Genomic DNA, 25,219 nt, shown 5'->3' with positions numbered 1-25,219 from the left:
AGCTCCTTTTCGTGCTGTCGAAGGCGGCTTTAAAATCGACGAAGAGGTGATGTGCGTCGATTTTCTTTTCACGGGGTTTTTCCAAGATTTGGCGCATTGTAAAAATCTGGTCGATGGTAGATTTACCAGGTCTGAAGCCGCACTGATAAGGTCCAATCAGCCGGTTCACGGTGGGCTTCAATATTTCGCACAATACACTTGAAAGGCGGCCACCGTGGTGTGATGGTAGCGTGCTCCGCCTATCATGCCGTATGCCCTGGGTTCAACTCCCGGGCAAAGCAACATCAAAATTTTAGAAATAAGATTTTTCAATTAGAAGACAATTTTTCTAAGCGGGGTCGCCCCTCGGCAGTGTCTGGCAAGCGCTCCGATTGTATTTCTGCCATGAAAAGCTCTCAGTGAAAACTCATCTGCCTTGCAGATGCCGTTCGGAGTCGGCATAAAACATGTAGGTCCCGTCCGGCCAATTTGTAGGGAAAAATCAAGAGGAGCACGACGCAAATTGGAAGAGAAGCTCGGCCTTAGATCTCTTCGGAGGTTATCGCGCCTTACATTTATTTTTTTTTTTTTTTACACTTGAAAGGACCTTATATGCGATATTAAGAAGGCTGATTCCACGATAGTTGGTGCATTTTGCAGTATCCTCCTTCTTGTGGACTGGGCAAAGAACACTTAGATTCCAATCATCGGGCATACACTGGTCCGCCCATATTTTGCGAAGGAGCTGCTGCATGCGCCTTACCAACTCCTCGCCGCCGTACTTGAATAGCTCCGCAGGCAATCCATCACTGCCCACGGCCTTGTTGTTTTTCAATCAGTTTTCGCTTCTAAAGCATTTAATAAAGCAGAGCAGAAAAAACCAATAATAGAATAAGAGTTCGGCTATTTGCTTAGCAGTAAAGTAATTTCGACCATATGTTTATGGGACACATTTTATTGTAAAGTCAGATCATAGACCTCTAGTATATCTTTTCAATATGAAAGACCCATCTTCAAAACTTTCAAGAATAAGGCTGGAACCAGCTGAATATAATTTCACTATTGTATATACGAAGGGTAAATCAAACGTTGGTGCTGATGCATTAACGCGCATTACAATCGATGAGATTAAGGAATCGAACAAACAAATTTTAGCAGTAAAGACAAGATCAATGACAAAACGGCAAAACGATGAAAACCTGCATAGGAAAACTGACAAGAAGGACGAAAAACAACTTACCTTACACGCTTACGACAAATTTTCATTTAATTTTTCAAAAAAGATTCCACGAATAAGATCTGAAATTACTTACGATAAAAATAATAAAACAACAAAGTTGAAAATTTTTGCTCATATTAAACATAAGAAACTCGAGTTACTTAGTTTTGAGCTTGTATATCTAAAAATTATTCTAACAGATCCAGTAGAGACTGTAACAAACAATGGCAAAAAACTCAAGTTAATGACTTTTTATCACGACGACCCAATTACAGGAGGACATTGTGGTATGAAAAAACTCTACGCAAAACTAAGAACAAAATTTTATTGCAAAAACATGACTCGTGATGTAGCAAAATATTTTAAAAGCTGTAACAAATGTCGCTTGAACAAGGTTAAACCAAAAACTAAAGAAAACCTTGTTATAACACCAACACACTGTAAACCTTTTGGAATATTAGTAATTAATAAAATAGGACCCCTACCTGAGTCCAAATATGGTAACAAGTTCGCACTTACCATGATATGTGATATGACTAAATATTTGGTAACAATAGCTGTACCAGATAAATCAGCAAAAACAATTGCATCTGCACTTTTTGAAGAATTAATTTTAACATACGGCACAATGAATACCATAAAATTAGATTTAGGTACAGAATTTAAAAATTAATTATTTGAAGAATTAAATAAACTTTTAAATATTAAACATAATTTTTCAACTGCATACCATCACGAAACTGTTGGTACAATTGAACGTAATCATAGAGTCTTTAATGAATACTTACGTGCATATTCAAATGAATCCTTTTCAGACTGGGATGTATATTTAAAATATTTCAGATTTTTACACAATACTACCACAAGCACAGTTTTCGACAATCAATTTACTCCTTTCGAGTTAGTTTTTGGAAAAAAGCAACTTTGCCTAATGAATTAAGAAAAGAAAAAATTGGTCCAATTTATAATGTCGAAAACTATGCTAAAGAAGTTAAGTTTAGAATTCACAAAGCACACAAACTGGCACAAAACCGAATAAATAAAAATAAGTTACAAAAATCTCTATGATAAAACGTCTCGTCCGTTAATTGTCAAAATTGGAGATAAAGAACTTTTACGGAAACAACCACATCACAAACATGAAAATATTTATCAAGGTCCATTTACTATAACTAAAATAAACGATGCTAATGTAACTTTTTTCGATAAAGTTAAAAATAAAGAGTAAGTGGTACATAAAAATCGCCTTAGTAAAATAAATTAACATTGCTTTAATACTTTGATTGAACCTTAAAATCAGTTACCAAAACAAATGCAAAAAAGGTCCAAAAAAAAAACGTTTAGTACTAGCATTTTGAAACAGACACGAAGGCACAAAAATTATTAAAATAAAAAAAGACAAACACAAATTTAAATGTCGAATTTAGCATGTAATTAATGCAAAAACCCAAAACACAAAAACTATTTTTCTAAATGTACTTATATATATGGGGTATTCCATCCCATTTCGACCAATTTTGGACCCGACCCCTTTAGAATTGGCTGAAAGTTTTTCTTCTTTTTCTAGCTTATGAAAGACGTTTTTCAGAATTTTTTCAAATTTTTTCATCCAACTCAAAAAAAGTTATGAATTTAAAAAAAATACCGTTTTTGTTTTCAAAATGCTAAAACTTTTTCAAAAATTGACCGTTTGGGATCTTTTTATACTCAGTTGAGCAGAGCTCACAGAGTATATTAAGTTTGATTGGATAACGGTTGGTTGTACATATATAAAGGAATCGAGATAGATATAATCAGGATCGAAAAAAAATTTGATTGAGCCATGTCCGTCCGTCCGTCCGTTAACACGATAACTTGAGTAAATTTTGAGGTATCTTGATGAAATTTGATATGTAGGTTCCTGAGCACTTATCTCAGATCGCTATTTAAAATGAACGATATCGGACTATAACCACGCCCACTTTTTCGATATCGAAAATTTCGAAAAACCGAAAAAGTGCGATAATTCATTACAAAAGACAGATAAAGCGACGAAACTTGGTAGATGAGTTGAACTTATGACGCAAAATAGAAAATTAGTAAAATTTTGGACAATGGGCGTGGCACCGCTCACTTTTAAAAGAAGGTAATTTAAAACTTTTGCAAGCTGTAATTTGGCAGTCGTTAAAGATATCATGATGAAATTTGGCAGGAACGTTACCCCTATTACTATATGTACGCTTAATAAAAATTAGCAAAATCGGAGAAGGACCACGCTCATTTTAAAAAAAAAAAATTTTTTTTAAATAAAATTTTAACAAAAAATTTAATATCTTTACAGTATATAAGTAAATTATGTCAACATTCAACTCCGGTAATGATATGGTGCAACAAAATACAAAAATAAAAGAAAATTTCAAAATGGGCGTGGCTCCGCCCTTTTTCATTTAATTTGTCTAGGATACTTTTAACGCCATAAGTCGAACAAAAATTAACCAATCCTTTTGAAATTTGGTAGGGGCATAGATTTTATGACGCTAACTCTTTTCTGTGAAAATGGGCGAAATCGGTTAATGCCACGCCCAGTTTTTATACACAGTCGTACGTCTGTCCTTCCGCATGGCCGTTAACGCGATAACTTGAGCAAAAAACGAAATATCTTAACTAAACTTAGTTCACGTACTTATCTGAAGTCCCTTTATCTTGGTATAAAATATGGCCGAAATCCGACTATGATCACGCCCACTTTTTCAATATCGAAAATTACGAAAACTTAAAAAATGTCATAATTCTATACCAAATACGAAAAAATGGATGAAACATGGTAAAGTTGTTTTATTGACGCGAAATATAACTTTAGAAAAAACTTTATAAAATGGTTGTGACACCTACCATATTATGTAGAAGAAAAAGAAAAAGTTCTGCAGGGCGAAATAAAAAACCCTTAAAATCTTGGCAGGTATTACATATATAAATAAATTAGCTGTATCCAACAGATGATGTTCTGGGTCACCCTGGTCCACATTTGGTCGATATCTGGAAAATGCTTTCACATATACAACTACCACCACTCCCTTTTAAAACTCTCATTAATACCTTTAATTTGATACCCATATCGTACAAACTCATTCTAGAGTCACCCCTGGTCCACCTTTATGGCGATATCTCGAAAAGGCGTCCACCTATAGAATTAAACCTCATGCTCTTTTAAAATACTCATTAACACCTTTCATTTGATACAAACATATTCTAAAGTCACCCCTGGTCCACCTTTATGGCGATATCTCGAAAAGGCGAACACATATAGAACAAAGGCCCACTCCCTTTTAAAATACTCATTAACTCCTTTCTTTTGATACCCATATTGTACAAACAAAGTCTAGAGTCAACCCTGGTCCACCTTTATTGCGATTCCCCGAAAAGGCGTCCACCTATAGAACTAAGGCCCACTCCATTTTAAAATACTCATTAACTCCTTTCGTTTGATACCCATATTGCACAAACGAATTCTAGAGTCACCCCTGGCCCACCTTTATGGCGATATCGCGAAACGGCATCCATATATGGAACTAAGGATTACTCCCTTTTAAAAAACTCATTAACACCTTTCTTTTGATACCCATATTGTACAAACAAATTCTAGGGTCACCCCTGCTCCACCTTTATGGCGATATATCGAAACGGCCTCCACCTATGGAACTAAGGATTACTTCCTTTTAAAATACTCATTAACACCTTTCTTTTGATACCCATATTGTACAAACAAACTCTAGGGTCACCCCTAGTCCGCCTTTATGGCGATATCTCGAAAATGCGACCACCTATACAACGACCACCACTCCCTTTTAAAACCCGCATTAATACCTTTAAGTTGATACCCATATCGTACAAACTGATTCTAGAGTCACCCCTGGTCCACCTTTATGGCGATATCTCGAAAAGGCGTCCACCTATAGAATTAACCCTCATGCTCTTTTAAAATACTCATTAACACCTTTCATTTGATACAAACATATTCTAAAGTCACCCCTGGTCCACCTTTATGGCGATATCTCGAAAAGGCGAACACATATAGAACGAAGGCCCACTCCCTTTTAAAATACTCATTAACTCCTTTCTTTTGATACCTATATTGTACAAACAAAGTCTAGAGTCAACCCTGGTCCACCTTTATTGCGATACCCCGAAAAGGTGTCCACCTATAGAACTAAGGCCCACTCCATTTTAAAATACTCATTAACTCCTTTCGTTTGATACCCATATTGCACAAACGAATTCTAGAGTCACCCCTGGCCCACCTTTATGGCGATATCGCGAAACGGCATCCATATATGGAACTAAGGATTACTCCCTTTTAAAATACTCATTAACACCTTTCGTTTGATGCCCATATTGTACAAACAAATTCTAGGGTCGCCCCTGGTCCACCTTTATGGCGATACCTCGAAACGGCGTCCACCTATGGAACTAAGGATTACTCCCTTTTAAAACACTCATTAACACCTTTCTTTTGATACCCATATTGTACAAACAAATTCTAGGGTCACCCCTGGTCCACCTTTATGGCGATATCTCGAAACGTCATCCACCTATGGAACTAAGGATTACCCCCTTTTAAAATACTCATTAACACCTTTCATTTGATACCCATATCGTACAAACGCATTCTAGAGTCACCCCTGGTCCACCTTTATGGCGATATCTCGAACAGGTGACCACCTATGCAACAACCACCACTCCCTTTTAAAACCCTCATTAATACCTTTAATTTGATACCCATATCGTACAAACACATTCTAGAGTCACCCCTGGTCCACCTTTATGGCGATTTTTCGAAACGGCATCCACCTATAGAACTAAGGCCCACTGCCTTTTAAAATACTCATTAACACCATTCGTTTGATGCCCATATTGTACAAACAAATTCTAGGGTCACCCCTGGTCCACCTTTGTGGCGATATCTCGAAACGGCGTCCACCTATGGAACTAAGGATTACTCCCTTTTAAAATACTCATTAACACCTTTCATTTGATACACATATCGTACAAACGCATTCTAGAGTCAACCCTGATCCACCTTTATGGCTATATCCCTAAATGGCGTCCACCTATAGAACTATGGCCCACTCCCTCATAAAATACTCTTTAATGCCTTTCATTTGATACACATGTCATATAAACACATTCCAGGGTTTCCCTCGGTTCATTTTCCTACATGGTTATTTTCCCTTATGTTGTCACCATAGCCCTCAACTGAGTATGTAATGTTCGGTTACACCCGAACTTAACCTTCCTTACTTGTTTTTTTAAATTTTTTTTAAATGTACTTTTCGGAAAAAATACAAACAATTTTTGAAGTTTTTTTTTGTAATTTTTCACTTTTTCGAGATCTTTTGAATTTCGCCATTTTTTTTTTCTCATAAAAAACTTCAATCAATTCTGCAATTATCCCCAATAATCCCGGAGTGGGCCGATTATTTTTTTTTATTATTTAATTGACAAAAAAAACTTTAAAAATTTTTTTGTATTTTTTACGAAAATTACATTTAAAAACAAATTAAAAAAAAAGATCCCAAACGGTCAATTTTTGAAAAAGTTATAGCATTTTGAAAATAAAAACAGTGTTTTTTTTAAAATTCATAACTTTTTTTGAGTTGGATGAAAAAATTTGAAATAACTCTGAAAAACGTCTTTCGTAAGCTAGAAAAAGAAGAAAAACTTTCAGCCAATTCTAAAGGGGTCGGGTTGAAAATTGGTCGAAATGGGATGGAATACCCCATATATATCTTAATTTAAATTTAGGAAAAAGAAAATTTGTAATTGAACTATATAAAATTTAAATTTACTATATAAAAAACAAAAACAACAAAGCCAAAAAATACTAATGTAATTTTAATATTCCCTAATTTATTTGACAAAAAAATGTAAAACTGATCCGGATGAACAAATTTCAAAAAGGAAGGTACACCCTAATATAGCATCTTCGTTCATCCGAACCTATTAATGCAAAAGAAGAATATGGCAAACGTGATCAACTTGCCAAATTCTTCTTTTCAAAGAAGGGTGATATAAGGAAAATAATCATAAGTTATAATGTAGTTTATGTGCGTGGAGCTTTAGCTGTATTTGACAGACGCGTGCAGTTGGCAAAGCGCATGTCGAATACAGCTGCGGCCCACGTCACGCAATAAAAAAAAATCAGAGACAGACATACATATAAATTTGACAAGTTTGCACGACGAACGTGCTTGTATTTCTTTAATTAAAATAAAGGTAATTTGTTAAAATTTAAATAAAGTTTTTAAAAGGGTGTTTGGCGGATAAGACCGCCTAGCAGTTCACTTTAACATCATAAATGGCCACAATATGGAGGAGGCGCCCTCCAAGGAATTAGCCAAAAAAAGTTAACGCCACATGGCGTAGCAGCGAAGGTGATTACCAGCAAAATTGGTAGGTTACCGACAGCGGACAACCGAAGCTGTCCAATACATTCTAGAGTCACCTCTGGTCCACCTTTGTGGCGATATCTCGAAAAGGCGTCCACCTATAGAACTACGGCCCACTCCCTTTTAAAATACTCATTAACACCTTTCATTTGATACCCATATCGTACAAACACATTCTAGAGTCACCCCTGGTTCACCTTTATGAATATATCTCGAAAAGCCGTCCACCAATAGAACTAAGACCCACTCCCTTTTAAAATACTCATTAGCACCTTTCATGTGATGGGTATCATCGCGATTACCAGCAAAATTGGTAGGTTACCGACAGCGGACAACCGAAGTTGTCCAATACATTGCAGAGTCACCTTTGGTCCACTTTTATGCCGAATCTCGAAAAAGCGTCCACCTACAGAACTAAGGCCCACTCCTTTTAAAGTACTCATTAACACCTTTCATTTGATACCCATATCGTACAAAAAAAATTCTAGAGCTACCCCTGATCCACCTTTATGGCGATATCTCGAAAAGGCGTCCACCTATAGAACTAAGGCCCCTCTCTTTAAAAATACTCATTAACGCCTTTCATTTGACTCCCATATCATACAACCACATTATTATTTATGGCGATATCTCGAAAAGGCGTCCACCTATAGAACTAAGGCCCACTCCCCTTTAAAATACTCATCAACACCTTTCATTTGATACCAATATCGTACAAACACATTCTAGAGTCACCCCTGGTCCACCTTTATGGCGATATCTCCACCTATAGAACTATGGCTCACTCCCTTTTAAAATACTCTTTAATACCTTCAATTTGATACCCATGTCATACAAACACATTCCAGGTTTACCCTAGGTTCATTTTCCTACATGGTGATTTTCCCTTATTTTGTCTCTAAAGCTCTCATCTGAGTACGTAATGTTCGGTTACACCCGAACTTAGCCTTTCTTACTTGTTTTTCTTCTTCTAATTTACTCGTTTTCTATGTATAATAATTTAATATAAAATACAAAAATAGCAAAACTTGGTCTTGAAGACAACAAATTAGTATAATAATTTATTATTTACAGAACAGTAAAACCAAATATGTATAACATATCTCTAACAGTTTTTATAAAAATTGAGCTTTAAAAAAATCGTATTTTCTCAGAATAAAACGCGGTATCCAGCGGCCCTATTCGCTAACTGTGAGTTTTAAAGTGTACACAAGAAATTGTGTAAAATTGAAATTCTGATTCTGTAAAGCAAAACTGTGAACAAAAGAACTCACTGATAAAAAACTTCGTGAGTTTCCTTGGCAGCCAGTGTACACTATTGTGACATTCAAAACTCATACGGACTGTTACAGAATGACTTTTTTGTTTTCATGGCGTTTGATGAATATTTTCTCACTGACGTAAGACTTTTACATTCAGCGCTCATTCAGCAAAACAATGTGCACAATAATTTACAGAATCGCATGAAAATTTAAAGTGTAAATTGTTTGTGCAAATAAATTTTCAATGAGTGTAAATTTTTCAGTTTTTCACAGTTAGGGCATTGACCCCCAGATCACAATAAACCGCTCAAAAAACTGTTTTATTTTCCTCTTGTAAATCACAATTTAAAATTTTTTATACTCAGTTGAGCTCATAGAGTATATTGATTGGATAACGGTTGGTTGTACAGGTATAAAGGAATCGAGATAGATATAGACTTCTATATATCAATATCATCAGTATCGAAAAAAAAATTGATTGAGCCATGTCCGTCCGTCCGTCCGTCTGTCCGTCTGTCCGTTAACACGATAACTTGAGTAAATTTTGAGATATCTTGATGAAATTTGGTATGTAGGTTCCTGGGCACCCATCTCAGATCGCTATTTATGAACGATATCGGACTATAACCACGCCCACTTTTTCGATATCGAAAATTTCGAAAAATCGAAAAAGCTCGATAGTTCATTACTAAAGTCGGATAAAGCGATGAAACTTGGTAGCTGGGTTGGACTTATGATGCAAAATAGAAAATTAGTAAAATTTTGGACAATGGGCGTGGCACCGCCCACTTTTAAAAGAAGGTAATTTCAAAGTTTTGCAAGCTGTAATTTGGCAGTCGTTGAAGATATTATGATGAAATTTGGCAGGAATATTACTCCTATTACTATATGTGTGCCTAATGAAAATTAGCACAATCGGATGAATAACACGCCCACTTTTAAAAAATTTTTTTAAAAGTCAAATTTTATGAAAATTTCAATATCTTTACAGTATATAAGTAAATTATGTCAACATTCAACTCCAGTAATGATATAGTGCAACAAAATACAAAAATAAAAGAAAATTTCAAAATGGGCGTGGCTCCGCCCTTTTTCATTATGCTCAGTTGAGCAGAGCTCACAGACTATATTAAGTTTGATTGGATAACGGTTGGTTGTACATATATAAAGGAATCGAGATAGATATGGACTTCCATATATCAAAATAATCAGGATCGAAAAAAAATTTGATTGAGCCATGTCCATCCGTCCGTGTAGGGTTTGTTTATAATTTTAACTTTACAATATTTTATTTTGTAATTTTGTTATTATTTTTTTAAATGTATTCATGTATTTTTGGTTTTCAATTTTGAATTTACTTACTTCAAAAATTTTCATTCTTGTGAAAATTCAATTTTTGTATTAACGATTCAATTAAAAATATATTAATTATTACATAAAAATAGTTCCTTTTTTATTTCAATATTGGAACTACAATTGGCGATTCTGCCTTTTGTCGAGTGCAGTAATTGTTTTTTGAATGTGGGATAACCGTATCCATATCGGTCATCGTATATAATTTCTTGGCATTATAACGGTTTAACATAGAAGAACTAATATTAACATAGAAGAACTAATATTAACATAGAAGAACTAATATTACAGCAAAATTCTAGATGCAGTTGCAGATACATAGAAGAACTAATATTACAGCAAAATTTTAGATGCAGTTGCAGATACATTGAGGAGCTTATATTACAACAAATTTTATGGTGATATACAAACATTTCATTCACAATTAGTCACTACGATTATTGTTCTCAACGCTACTAGCTGTGTGCGTCTTCGTACATACCGTGTATGTTGCTGTGCCTAGAATTAAGATAGAGCTGGTTTCATAGCAATAACGACCATTGATTATATCAACCTTAACAACCTCTGATGTTATCAATGACACTTCCGTCACTTTCGCTATCGTTATTGTTAATAAAGTAAGAATTACACAACGTAAATGATACTTCTGATATACTACTAGCAACAATTTCATCTTCCTGCATATCAAAAAAAAAAAAAAACAATTTCATATTGATACTAAATCTCGAGTAATTAAGCCAATTTATTTACATTCAATTGGTAACTTATTTAGGACTATTTACATTCCATAAGGTAGTAGCAAAATTAAAAAATTTTAAATTGTGAACTCTTCCTTCAATTAGTATAGTATTTATTTAATATAAATTATATAACTGTTTTACTGCTTTATATTAATTTTGTTTTATTGATTTTCTAACAGGGAACGACTTTTTGTCATCCCTTGTCAAATTTGCTATTTTATTCTCTAACTTTCTTTTTCAAAACGGTTAATATGTTTCACTCCCCACACAACAATACACACAACATACAAACTACACTCACAAGGAATTTAAATGGCTCACTAATTGATTTACCGAATGAGAATTTTTCTGATCATATTTCGAATCCTTACGAAAATATAAGATCAAATGAAATTTGCGCAACATCAATTAAACTTCCACAATTTTGGACTAGTTGTCCAGAAGCTTGGTTTATCCATGCAGAAACACAATTTAGTACTAAAAATATAACGCAAGAGAACACAAAATATGAACATATTATTACCGCGCTTCCACAGGAAGTAATTTTAACGGTTTCAGATTTTGTTGAAAATCTTTCTTCAAAAACTTTCTTTAGAATTATCTGAAATAAAAACTCAAGTTTATCAAAATCAATCTAGATCACGGTCGAATTCTAGAAATTATTTTAGAAATTCATTAAGACGTCGTTCCAATTCGCGTAATAATCCAAATTGGCTGTGTAGATTTCACTACAAGTTTGGAAGTAATGCCCGAAATTGTGAACAACCGTGTTCTTATAATAAAAATAAAGATTCAAAAAACTAAATTCAACCGTTGTTGCAGCGACCAACAACGGTAATTTGGAATTTTCAACTCGTCGCTTGTTCATTTTTGATAAAGATAATAAACTACATTTTTTGATCGATAGTGGAGCAGAAATTTCAGTGTTACCATTGTGTAAATTTCCACATACGAAACGTACAGATATAATTCTTACAGCAGCTAATGGTTCAACAATTTCCACATATGGGAAAAGGCTTTTAAACGTAAATTTAAGTTTAAGACGTGAATTTCCCTTTACATTTTTGATAGCGGATATAGCTAAGCCAATAATTGGAGCAGACTTTATTTGTAAATATGGTCCCCTTATTGATATGAAACATAATCGATTAGTGGGTCCCTTAACAAATATTTCGGTCAATACCATTTCTTCTTTTTGTGACATTCCTTTACCAAAGTTATTTGCGGTTGATAATAAATTTACGAAATTATTAAGAGAGTTTCCGTCACTTTTTGCAGAACCAGTTTATACGAAACCTGTTAAACATACAACGGTACATCGACTTGTAACGGAAGGTAGTCTTCCATTTTCTAGACCCAGGCGCTTAGATCCGATAAAATACAAAGTCGCTAAAACGGAATTTGATTTTTTAGTTAAAACAGGCATTTGTCGGCCTTCAAATTCTTCAGTAGCATCTCCACTTCACTTAGTACCTAAAAAAGAGTTGAATGACTGGCGTCCTTGCGGTGATTTTAGGAGATTAAATATTGTAACTGTGCCGGATCGTTATCCTTTACCACACATACAAGATTTTAATATGAATCTTCGTAATAAAAATATATTTTCAAAATTAGACTTAGAGCATATCACCAAATTCCTATGGCTGAAGAAGATATTTATAAAACTGCGATTACAACTCCCCTTTCGGTATGTTGGAATTCATGCGAATGCCCTTCGGACTTAGAAATTCTGCACAAACTTTCCAAAGATTCATTAACGAAATAGTCAGTGGCTTAGATTTTGTATATTCTTATATCGACGACATACTTATTGCAAGTAAAGACGAAGAACAACATTTAAAACATTTGCGTATACTTTTTCAACGCCTTTCAGAGTACGGTTTAAACATTAAACCAAGTAAATGTAATTTTGGCGTATCAAATATAGACTTTTTAGGACATAATATTTCTGGTACAGGTATTCGACCTTCTGACGAAAAAGTAGCAGCTATTCGCAATTTCGAACGTCCGAAATCAGTTAAGCAAGCCCAAAAATTTATAGGCATGGTAAACTATTACCATAGATATATTCCAAAATTAGCAGAATTTACGAACAAAATTTATGATCTAATTAACAGAACAAGTAAGAAACGTGACAAAACTTTAATATGGGACGATATATCGAGTGAAGCTTTTGAATGCATTAAGGATAAATTTGCATCTACGATATTGTTAAATCATTTTAACAAAGATGCCAAATTATCTTTAACAGTAGATGCATCTAATACGGCTATTGGTGGTGTTATACAACAAACATATAATAACAAAATTGAACCTCTTGCATTTTTTTCTAAAAAACTTTCTCCAACCGAAATTAAGTACAGCGCATTTGATAGGGTATTATTGGCAATTTATTTAAATATAAAACATTTTCGATATCTTTTGGAAGGACGACAATTTACAGTTTTTACGGACCACAAACCTTTAACTACAGCTTTAAATTCAAAAACAGAACGGAGTCCCAGACAAACGAGACATTTGGAGTTTATAGCACAATTTACTGATGACATACAATACATTAAAGGAGAATCCAATGTTGTAGCAGATACGCTATCTAGAGCTTTCGAGGTTAATGCAATACACAATACAGAGCTGAATTTCAAAATTTTACAAAGCGAACAACAAAATGACAGATATTTAAACGAACTAATATCTAAAATACAATTTTTAAATTTGAAGTTAATTAATATACCTATATTAAATTTCAATATTTGGTGTGAAGTTTCTGGAGATACACCTAGACCATTTGTACCGAGTAAATTACGGAAGACGGTATTTGACATGCTGCATAGAATTGCACATCCTGGTACAAGAGCTACACGGCGACTCATAATTAAAAAATATTTTTGGCCTAACATGACTAAAGATATTAATAGTTGGTCAAAAGAGTGTCTTAACTGTCAAAAATCCAAAGTTTATCGTCACACAAAGTCTCCTGTTGTCAAAATTCCCATTGCTAAGAATAGATTTGAGCATATACATCTAGATATAGTTGGACCGTTACCTATTTCGAAAGGACATCGTTTTATTTTAACAATAATTGATAGATTTACTCGTTGGCCAGAGGCATATGCTCTAAAAGATATTTCAGCGTCAACAATTGCGAACAAATTTTTCAAAGAATATATATCTCGTTTTGGAGTTCCATTGAAAATAACCACCGACCAAGGTAGCCAATTCACATCAAAATTGTTTTTAGAGTTAACCAAATTACTCGGTAGTCATCATATTACTACTTCGGCTTATCACCCTCAAGGAAATGGTATGGTTGAAAGGTTTCATAGGCAGCTAAAAGTTACTATAATGGCTACAGATGGATCAACCAATTGGTATGACGAGTTACCTGTCATACTACTTGGGTTGCGATCTATTTACAAAGAGGATATTTCAGCTACACCAGCGGAAATGGTTTTTGGTCAAAATGTACGTTTACCGGGGGAACTTGTTGTTCCATCAGCTGAGAATAATTCATCAACTGAAATTTTAAGTAGTTTACGTGAACATTTTCGGAATATTAAATCAAATTTAAGTCATCATAGAAATTGTGATACAGGAATTTATGTTCCAAAAGATCTTCAAACTTGTAAATTTGCATTTGTTCGAGTTCTAGATAAACGCTCATTACAGCAACAATATGAGGGACCTTACAAAATTGTGGAAAAAGAACGAAAATATTTTAAATTGGAAATCAATGATACTATTAAAACTATTCCAATTGACAGATTAAAACCAGCAATAATTGAAAAAACAGATACAAACAACACTAACAATACACTTAAAAAGAGAGTTACTTTTAATTTGTTTGATGTTGATTTTTCTTGAAGGGGGAGTATTGTAGGGTTTGTTTATAATTTTAACTTTACAATATTTTACTTTGTAATTTTGTTATTATTTTTTTAAATGTATTCATGTATTTTTGGTTTTCAATTTTGAATTTACTTACTTCAAAAATTTTCATTCTTGTGAAAATTCAATTTTTGTATTAGCGATTCAATTAAAAATATATTAATTATTACATAAAAATAGTTCCTTTTTTATTTCAATATTGGAACTACAGTCCGTCCGTCCGTCCGTCCGTCCGTTAACACGATAAATTGAGTAAATTTTGAGATATCTTGATGAAATTTGGTATGTAGGTTACTGAGCACTCATCTCAGATCGCTATTTAAAATAAACGATATCGGACTATAACCACGCCCACTTTTTCGATATCGAAAATTTCGAAAAACTGAAAAAGTGCGATAATTCATTACAAAAGACCGATACAGCGACGAAACTTGGTAGATGAGTTGAACTTATGACGCAGAATAGAAAATTAGTAAAATTTTGGACAATGGGCGTGGCACCGCCCACTTTTCAAAGAAGGTAATTTAAAATTTTGCAAGCTGTAATTTGGCAGTCGTTGAAGATATCATTATGAAATTTGGCAGGAACGTTACTCCTATTACTATATATACGCTTAATAAAAATTATCAAAATCGGAGAAGGACCACGCCCACTTTAAAAAAAAAATTTTTTTAAGTAAAATTTTAGCAAAAAATTTAATATCTTTACAGTATATAAGTAAATTATGTCAACATTCAACTCCAGTAATGATATGGTGCAACAAAATACAAAAATAAAAGAAAATTTCAAAATTGGCGTGGCTCCGCCCTTTTTCATTTAATTTGTCTAGGATACTTTTAACGCCATAAGTCGAACAAAAATTAACCAATCCATTTGAAAGTTGGTAAGGGCATAGACTTTATAACGTTAACTGTTTTCCTGGAAAATGGGCGAAATCGGTTGATGCCACGCCCAGTTTTTATACACAGTCGTCCGTCTGTCCTTCCGCATGGCCGTTAACACGATAACTTGAGCAAAAATCGACATATCTTTAATGAACTTAGTTCACGTGCTTACTTGAACTCACTTTATCTTGGTATGAAAAATGAACGAAATCCGACTATGACCACGCCCACTTTTTCGATATCGAAAATGACGAAAAATGAAAAAATGCCATAATTCTACACCAAATACGAAAAAGGGGATGAAACATGGTAAGGTTATTGGATTGTTTTATTGACGCGAAATATAACTTTAGAAAAAACTTTATAAAATGGTTGTGACACCTACCATATTAAGTAGAAGAAAATGAAAAAGTTCTGCAGGGCGAAATAAAAAACACTTAAAATCTTGGCAGGTATTACATATATAAATAAATTAGCGGTATCCAGCAGATGATGTTCTGGGTCACCCTGGTCCACATTTTGGTCGATATCTGGAAAACGCCTTCACATATACAACTACCACCACTCCCTTTTAAAACTCTCATTAATACCTTTAATTTGATACCCATATCGTGCAAACAAAGTCTAGAGTCACCCCTGGTCCACCTTTATTGCGATACCTCGAAAAGGCGTCCACCTATAGAACTAAGGCCCACTCCCTTTTAAAATACTCATTAACTCCTTTCGTTTGATACCCATATTGCACAAACGAATTCTAGAGTTACCCCTGGCCGACCTTTATGGCGATATCTCGAAAGGGCGTCCACCTATGGAACTAAGGATTACTGCCTTTTAAAATACTCATTAACACCTTTCATTTGATACCCATATCGTACAAACACATTCTAGAGTCACCCCTGGTCCACCTTTATGGCGATATTTCGAAACGGCGTCCACTTATAGAACTTTTAAAATACTCATTAACACCTTTCGTTTGATGCCCATATTGTGCAAACAAATTCTAGGGTCACCCCTGGTCCACCTTTATGGCGATATCTCGAAACGGCGTCCACCTATGGAATTAAGGATTACTCCCTTTTAAAATGCTCATTAACACCTTTCTTTTGATACCCATATTGTACAAACAAATTCTAGGGTCACCCCTGGTCCACCTTTATGGCGATATATCGAAACGGTGTCCACCTATGGAACTAAGGATTACTCCCTTTTAAAATACTCATTAACACCTTTCATTTGATACCCATATCGTACAAACACATTCTAGAGTCACCCCTGGTCTACCTTTATGGCGATATTTCGAAACGGCATCCACCCACGGCCCACTCCCTTTTAAAATACTCATTAACACCATTCATTTGATGCCCATATTGTACAAACAAATTCTAGGGTCGCCCCTGGTCCACCTTTGTGGCGATATCTCGAAACGGCGTCCACCTATGGAACTAAGGATTACTCCCTTTTAAAATACTCATTAACACATTTCATTTGATACCCATATCGTACAAACGCATTCTAGAGTCAACCCTGATCCACCTTTATGGCTATATCCCTAAATGGCGTCCACCTATTGAACTATGGCCCACTCCCTCATAAAATACTCTTTAATGCCTTTCATTTGATACACATGTCATACAAGCACATTCCAGGGTTTCCCTCGGTTCATTTTCCTACATGGTTATTTTCCCTTATGCTGTCACCATAGATCTCAACTGAGTATGTAATATTCGGGTACACCCGAACTTAACCTTCCTTACTTGTTTAATTTGTCTATAATACTTTTAATACCATAAGTCGAACAAAAATTTACCAATCCTTATGAAATTTGGTAAGGGCAAAGCTTCTTTGACGATAACAGTTTTCTATGAAAATGGGTGAAATCGGTTGAAGCCACGCCCAGTTTTTATACACAGTCGACCGTCTGACCTTCCGCTCGGCCGTTAACACGCTAACTTGAGCAAAAATCGATATATCTTTACTAAACTTAGTCCACGTACTTATCTGAACTCAACTTATCTTGGTGTTAAAAATGGGCGAAATCCGACTATGACCACGCCCACTTTTTCGATATCGAAAATTTCGAAAGATGAAAAAAATGTCATAATTCTATACCAAATCCGAAAAAGGGATGAACCATGTTGATTGGATTGCTTTATTGATGCCTTCACATATACAACTAAGAGTCACTCCCTTTCAAAACCTTCATTCATACCTTTAGTTTGATACCCACTTCGTACAAACACATTCTACAATCACCACTGGTCCACCTTTTAGGCGATATCTCGAAAAGGCATCCACCTAGTTAACTAAGGCCCACTCCCTTTTAAAATACTCATTAACACCTTTCATTTGATTCCCATATCGTGCAAACACATTCTAGAGTCACCCCTGGTCCACCTTTATGGCGATATCTTTTTTTTTTTTTTTATGGCGATATCTCGAAAAGGCGTCCACCTATAGCCATGATACCCATGTCATACAAACACATTCCAGGGTTACCCTAGGTTCATTTTCCTATATGGTGATTTTCCCTTATTTTGTCTCCATAGCTCCCAGCTGAGTATGTAATGTTCGGTTACACCCGAACTTAACTTTCCTTACTTGTTATTAAGAAATATGTATGTTTTTTACCTAGCTTTTAGTAGCTTGGTTTGTTCATTTTTATGTATGTATGTATGTGTGTAACGTATTCTTTAAGCATAATTTTCACCAACTTCTGGAATATTGATTAATTTGAAACTTTGCATACTTAACAGATTACATAAGGTATATTGACCTTATTTAGAATGGCCATAAGGTTAATTTAAACATTGCACACGTATCAAGGACCGATGACAATGCAATAATTTGATGTGGGATGACGTAAGCTCAAAAGACATAAATGACCGTATAATTACTTCAAATGGCCATAAGTTTAATTGAAGCTTTGCACCCGCATAGGGCATATGGGAATAGATGGGAATGAAAAAGCGGACGAACTAGCTAAAAAGGACACATCCCTTGAAGCTTGCTCCATAGATGTCCCAATTAGATTGGGCGAGATTAAGCGAAGGCGAGAGGTGCACATGATCGACCAAGCGGGAAAGGCGTGGGTTCAAGCGCGGGGCTGTAAAGTGTCGAAGATTGTGTGTAGGTCTTACAACCTTAGACTAACACAGTTGCTCCTATCATTAAAAAGAGAGGACTGTATACTCATGACGGGTATTCTGACTGGACACTGCCTTCTGGCGTTACATGCCTTTGAATTAGGCTTGGTAAGTGATAGCAGATGTAGGAAGTGCGGGTTGGAGGAGGAAACGATCGAGCACGTTCTGTGCTCGTGCCCTGCACTTGCCAGGCTAAGACTCCAGCTATTAGGAGTGATACAGCTTCTAGTATTTGCCAAGAGGACGGAGTTATTTTATAACATAGGTCCTGGTTTTTGATAGGGTTTTTCAGTTTGGTCGTTAAAACAAACTTCTGGTAACACTACGGACTCAATCAGTCTATGTAAGGTCCTGTCGGCCAGTTCAACCTATCTGCCTACCTTTGCACACGCATCAAGATAGAGGCAATAATTCAACAGTGGCGTGGCATAAGGTCAGTTAACCAGGTCAACGGGGATAAGGTCAGTTAAACTTATGCCCAATTCAAAGGGGTCATAAGGCCAATTTAATTTACAGCCATTTGAATTGGTCATAAAGTCAGTTGGCCATCTTAAGTCAGCATATGGCCAATTGACTTTTGTGCCCGTGGTGGTGTGACCATTTAGGAAGTTTCCGTTTCACCATGCGAGCGTTTCGGGAAAAAGATCATAACCATACTTTTACTAAAGTGAGACGAACACAAAATCAATCAAGGTCCGCAAGACCAATGCTACGTTAATTTGCAACAGCTTATTTACTCGATATCCCATTTGAGTATATTCAGAATATACGAAATTAAGCGACGCAGAGGTTGTTATCCCAAATTTTATTTTCTTTTTTCTGATTTCTGAACGTACTCGAAAACACGAAAATCTACAAACAAAATACATCGAACTAAGAAATTAAAAACAAATAATAGTTTTCAGAAACTAAGAAACTACGCTTTTATAGCTAACCGAACTAAAAATTAGAAAATTATTTTTAATCACAAAGAAAGGGTCTTTCCTTCTTCCAAGTCTCCAAAGGTCGACCGCAAATTGTCTGTCTGGTCGACAAGCATCGGTGCAGCTCAAGAACGCAACATTTAAGCCCAGAAGAATTAAACAAGGGGTACCACAGAGTGGTGTCCTATCCCCGCTGTTGTTTATCCTCTGCATATCGCAGCTCACTTCGCCACCAGAACGAGTCACTATTGTATCCTACGCCGATGTCTGCACGAAAATGGCGACAGGTTCTGGTCCACCCATCGATGAGCTATATAATAAAATAAACAGCCATCTCCCTGATATCTCCAGTTTTTCTGTCTCGCGAAACCTGACATCGTAACCGACCAAATCATCGGCGACCTTATTTACAACATGGACATGGCAAATGTCGACCATCCAAGTAGATGGCATTACGCTATCGACTGTCTTACACCCAAAAATACTGCGTGTGAAGTTCGACCAGGATCTACATTTTGGCGAGCTTTGCAACCGCAATTCAACCTTAAATCCAGAGCCGCGTTACTCACTGGAAGGAAATACAGGCCTGCCAAAACACTGCTCTCAGAGCCGCTACGGGCTGTCTTCCTATGTCCCCATAACACCACCAACACAAGGAGGATAAATTAAATCCTGAACAAAGACTTTCTTTTGAATACCCAGATACCTGGGCATCCCAACAGACATCTGATTAAAGAGGTCACACTTCCCAGGGGCTTAAAAAGTCATATCCGCAAGCATTATGAGGAAATACGGCACCTGAGAACACAGCCGTATGAAGAAAATCAAGACAAACAGGTCCTCAATGATATCCACAAGCATTTGGACATTTATGCCAGGAATTGCCCAGCGAACCCATCTCTTAGAGATAAATACCCTGAAACTCGCAGAAGAGGAAAGCACTCCCCCTAGGGAGACGCGCGTCACTCTAGCTCAACTTCGATCCAACTTACCTATCTAGAATCAACCCCGACATACATAATGTATGTCCTGCTTGCAATGTGTCACCACATGACACCAACCATCTCTTTAATTGCAATGTGGAACCAACACCTCTAACACCCTTCTCCCTCTGGTCCACCCCTGTTGAAATTGCAAGTTTCCTTGGACTCCCGTTAAAGGATATTGATGACAATTTGTGAGTGGTCGTGCCTATTGGATGGGGCGAAGCGCTGCTACAACAATATATCTAATGCACCACTAATTTTGAGTAAAAAAGATAACTAAAAGTTCTGGAAGTGGGCCTAAGCTGAACAGTTCACTGTTTTAAATTCAAAATTTATATTTTATTTTAAGATAATATTACATACTATAATGAATATATTTCGGACGAATTTGTGTGTCTATTCCCCTTCTTTTCTCCTTCTTAAAAACAACCATAAGAGCGGAGTGTCACATTTTTAAAAGAGCTACATCCGAAACCTTATGTAATGGAATCATGGATCGTTGTTTCTTATTTTTCATAGATTTTAGAATATTGCACTCCAGTGTTTTTAATTTTGTTTAACTTTTTCCCTTTCGGTATGGTTATATGTTGCTTTACAAACGTAGTATTTATTTGACTGATATATTTTGAGGGCTAAATAGATAAAAATATAAACGGGTAATAACGTTTCCGTTTGCTTTGAAAAAGCCACCTGGCTTCGACTCTTCAAGTCTACTTAAACAAATTTTTAAGTTAAGGAACACGAGAGCAATAGAAGCATTCTTAAAAAAAAGCATAACGTGTGATTTCTTTCAAAATAAAATAAGTCTTTGAGTAAGATGCGCATTCATTAAAATCAAGTGCTATTTAGTGTTTCCTCGCTTCTTATTTTCCGTTCATTCCTTTTATTCTGTTCAAACATTTTATTTTGTGTTTATTAACAATCTTGAGTTAATTTGAGCAAAGAGCATTCGCCGTGAAGTCATATTGATAAATTTAAAGTAACTATGTAAATTTTTTTGTGATTTCAGCCTTTGCGGTGGGTCCATCTGAGAAAGCCAATTATAATTGATTATGGTTAGATGAAACATATTTTTGACTAAAACCACTTAAATTTATAAAAAGCATACTATCACAGTTGCATGGCATGTGAAAAAGGGACATTTGCTTCCAACGGTGTACAACAGTTAGTTTTACGTAAATAAATTTTTGAGAAAATCTGAATTTATTTTAAAATCTTTAGTTTTGAATAATCCACTCAACTGTTTTGTTAACCAGTGTATATATTAGATTGTTTGAGAAGAAGAAATCCTATTTTCAACGAGGTACCAACCTAAGACCACGTTTACACATGAACTAATCTACAATAAATCCTCAGTAGATAATCTACGCGTCTACGTGTGTTCCGTCCCTAGGAAATAGATTATGTCTGTAAAATTTTCACTATTCTCTTTATTTCGTGATTCCAATTAGAGGTTTCACTCTAGAGGTAGTATTTTTTCTATGGAAAAATCGGCGTATCTAAAATTTTTTCATAATTATCGAACGGAAAATTTTTTTGGGAAATCTAGTTATTTAATTAACGATTAGGTGTTAAGTACGAAAATGAATATAATCTCATTATATGTAAACTAGGTCTTAAAGATTTTAAGTTTAAGTTTTGTTTTCAACAATTTTATATGAAACAACAACAAGCTTTATAAGCTTTAGAAATTGTTTGTTTCAATACAAATTTTAGGCGGTTAGGCCCGGTCAAAGTGGAAGTATTCCATGCGTTGCGTTCTGAAAATAAAATTGTTAACGCTTTCTTAATGAATACTCCTCCTTATACATATGTATAAACAAATATGTACATGTAAGCAAAATGAAAATATTAAAATTATGCAAATTTTTAGACTTTCGGTGTATTTTTTATAATTTTTTCTGATATTTATAAATGTCCCCGTTCTGTAGACCAAACAGGAATAAATTTATATTGGAATATATGTTTCCACCTATGAAAAGGGGGATTCCGACCCCTAAATCCAGATTTTGAGTCTCTTGGAAATTCTAGGTAGGTATGCATTTTTTGTGTACTCGACTTGACCTACAACTTGATATAAGCCCAAAATATACGGCGCCGCCTGTTGTGATGGAAGCGCGCTCCGCCTACCATACCCAAGATCCTGGGTTCAATCCCGAGTAAAGCGACACAAAAAGCTTAAAAACAAGTTTTTTTAATTACAAAAATGTTTCCATGCGCGGTCGCCTCTCGGTAGTGATTTGGCAAACACTCCTAGTGTGTTTCTGCCATGAAAAGCTTCTCAGTGCAAACTCATTTGTCTTGAAGACGTTAAACATGTAGGTCCTGTCCCGCTAATTTGCCGGAAAAACTAAAAGGAGCGCGACGCAAATTTGAAGAGAAGCTCGACCCAAATTCTCTTCTCAGGTTATCGCGCCATATATTTATTTATTTTTATGTTCATCTCCTTTTATTGACACAGTTAATAAGGATCAAGTTTTAGCTGCTACTGAGATATTTAAAATAAAGTAATTTGTTTCATTGATTTTAGTATAATAAAACAATTTTCTAAGAACATGCTAAGAGGACAATATCAGTGGTTTTATCCTTAGGTATAATCCGCCTTTTGCCAGCCGCCGGGCTGTGGTGGTAGCGTAATACGCATACTACTTTGAATATCAACAATTTAGAAACAAGTTTTTTCAAATAGAAAACAGTTTTTCCAAAAGTGCCGCCCCTCGGCAGTGATTTGGCAAACACTCCGATTATATTTCTGCCATGAAAAGCTCCTCAGTGAAAACTCATCTGCCTTGCAGATGCCGTTCGGAGCCGGCGTAAAGCGTCCAGTCCCGCCAATTTCTAAGAACCAATTTCAAGGAGCACGACGCAAAAGGGGAGAGAATCACCGCCTATATCTCTTCAGAGGTTTATTGCGCCTTGCATTTATTTTTTATGAAGCCATAGTTTTGTTTGCAGCTCAAGTTACTTACGTACATATGTATAAATATAAATAAATGTAAGGCGCGATAACATCCGAAAAGATTTTAGGACGAGCTTCTCTTCGAATTTTAATATTTCATATGTATATTTCAGTCAAATAAAGCACATCCACATCCGTTATGGTAAAGAAAACTTTAAACTACATATACCTTAATATGCAATTATTTATTTTTTATCTACATAATAATTAATTACTCTTTCTTGTTAATATTTCAACACACAAGCCACAATCAACTTTTTGCCTTTAATTTTTTTAAATTCGCCAAATGTGAAGAGAAGTAAGTCAGGATTACTTTGAGGAAAGGCAAATGTATCCATATGCATATGTGTAAACACTTTTAAATTCATCACTAACGCCTTACCAAATCGTGAACATTTGCACCAGTACTTTCGATCGTTTTAATAAATTTCGTAATAATCAACGAGCATCCAAATATACTTATACACGTAATTTTTTTTAATTTCAACTATTTCAGTCGTTCAATTGTACGAATATCAACTTATACATATTATACCCTATCGGAAATTTCGCATGCACGTATATTTCTTTAAATTTTTAAAAGTGAAGGGACCAAGCGAACATATATATGTACATATGTAAGACAAAAAATTTGCAAACTTACATTAAAGATTTGTTAATATATTTTATTGAAAACTTAGAAGATTGCATGGAAAGTTATAAATTTTGGTTATTCATTTTCTATAACATTTTAAATATATCATACCTCAATGTGCAGAGAAAGGAGAATTTATTTTTAATTTGAAAAAAATAATTTAAAAACATTTTTTTTATTTAAGCGGTTTTATTTAAAAGAATAATAATACTAAACACTAGAAAATAATTAGGTAGGTCCTAGGTACTAGCTATCACTCTCCTCATAAATCTAAGGCGTTGATTAGATAAATAAATGAAAGCGTGGGTCGCATCTATTGATAGTCAACCGCTCATGTCTTTACAAATGATATTTTCATATATGTATGTATGTATAAGTGAGACCAACTGAACATTAATCAGGTTATGCTACGCCTCACGCTTTTAGAAATTTCAAGCGCCATGCTCTTTTTTTTATACTCAGTTGAGCAGAGCTCACAGAGTATATTAACTTTGATTGGATAACGGTTGGTTGTACAGGTATAAAGGCATCGAGATAGATATAGACTTCCATATATCAAAATCATCAGTATCGAAAAAAAATTTGATTGAGCCATGTCCGTCCGTCCGTCCGTCTGTCCGTTAACACGATAACTTGAGTAAATTTTGAGGTATCTTGATGAAATTTGCTATGTAGATTCCTGGGCACTCATCTCAGATCGCTATTTCAAATGAGCGATATCGGATTATAACCACGCCCACTTTTTCGATATCGAAAATTTCGAAAAACCGAAAAAATGCGATAATTCATTGCCAAAGGCGGTTAAAGCGATGAAACTTGGTAGATGG

General features: G+C 35.1%; 1 protein-coding gene across 9 annotated transcripts in view; it reads right to left on the bottom strand.

Annotated features, from left to right (window-relative positions):
• Positions 1-24,194, bottom strand: part of bt (projectin protein bent) — a 3,328,983-nt gene extending 3,304,789 nt beyond the window's left edge. For all 9 annotated transcript variants that reach the window (XM_067757812.1, XM_067757814.1, XM_067757820.1 and 6 more), the window contains exon 1: positions 24,141-24,194. The gene's annotated coding sequence lies outside the window, so the exon portion shown is untranslated. The remainder of the gene's footprint in view (positions 1-24,140) is intronic.
• Between the last annotated feature and the right edge of the window lie 1,025 nt (positions 24,195-25,219).

This window comes from Eurosta solidaginis, chromosome X (genome assembly GCF_040869045.1).
Source record: "Eurosta solidaginis isolate ZX-2024a chromosome X, ASM4086904v1, whole genome shotgun sequence".
NCBI lineage: Eukaryota > Metazoa > Arthropoda > Insecta > Diptera > Tephritidae > Eurosta > Eurosta solidaginis.
The sequence above is the reverse complement of the archived record's forward strand: the minus strand, read 5'-3'. Positions and strand labels throughout refer to the sequence as shown.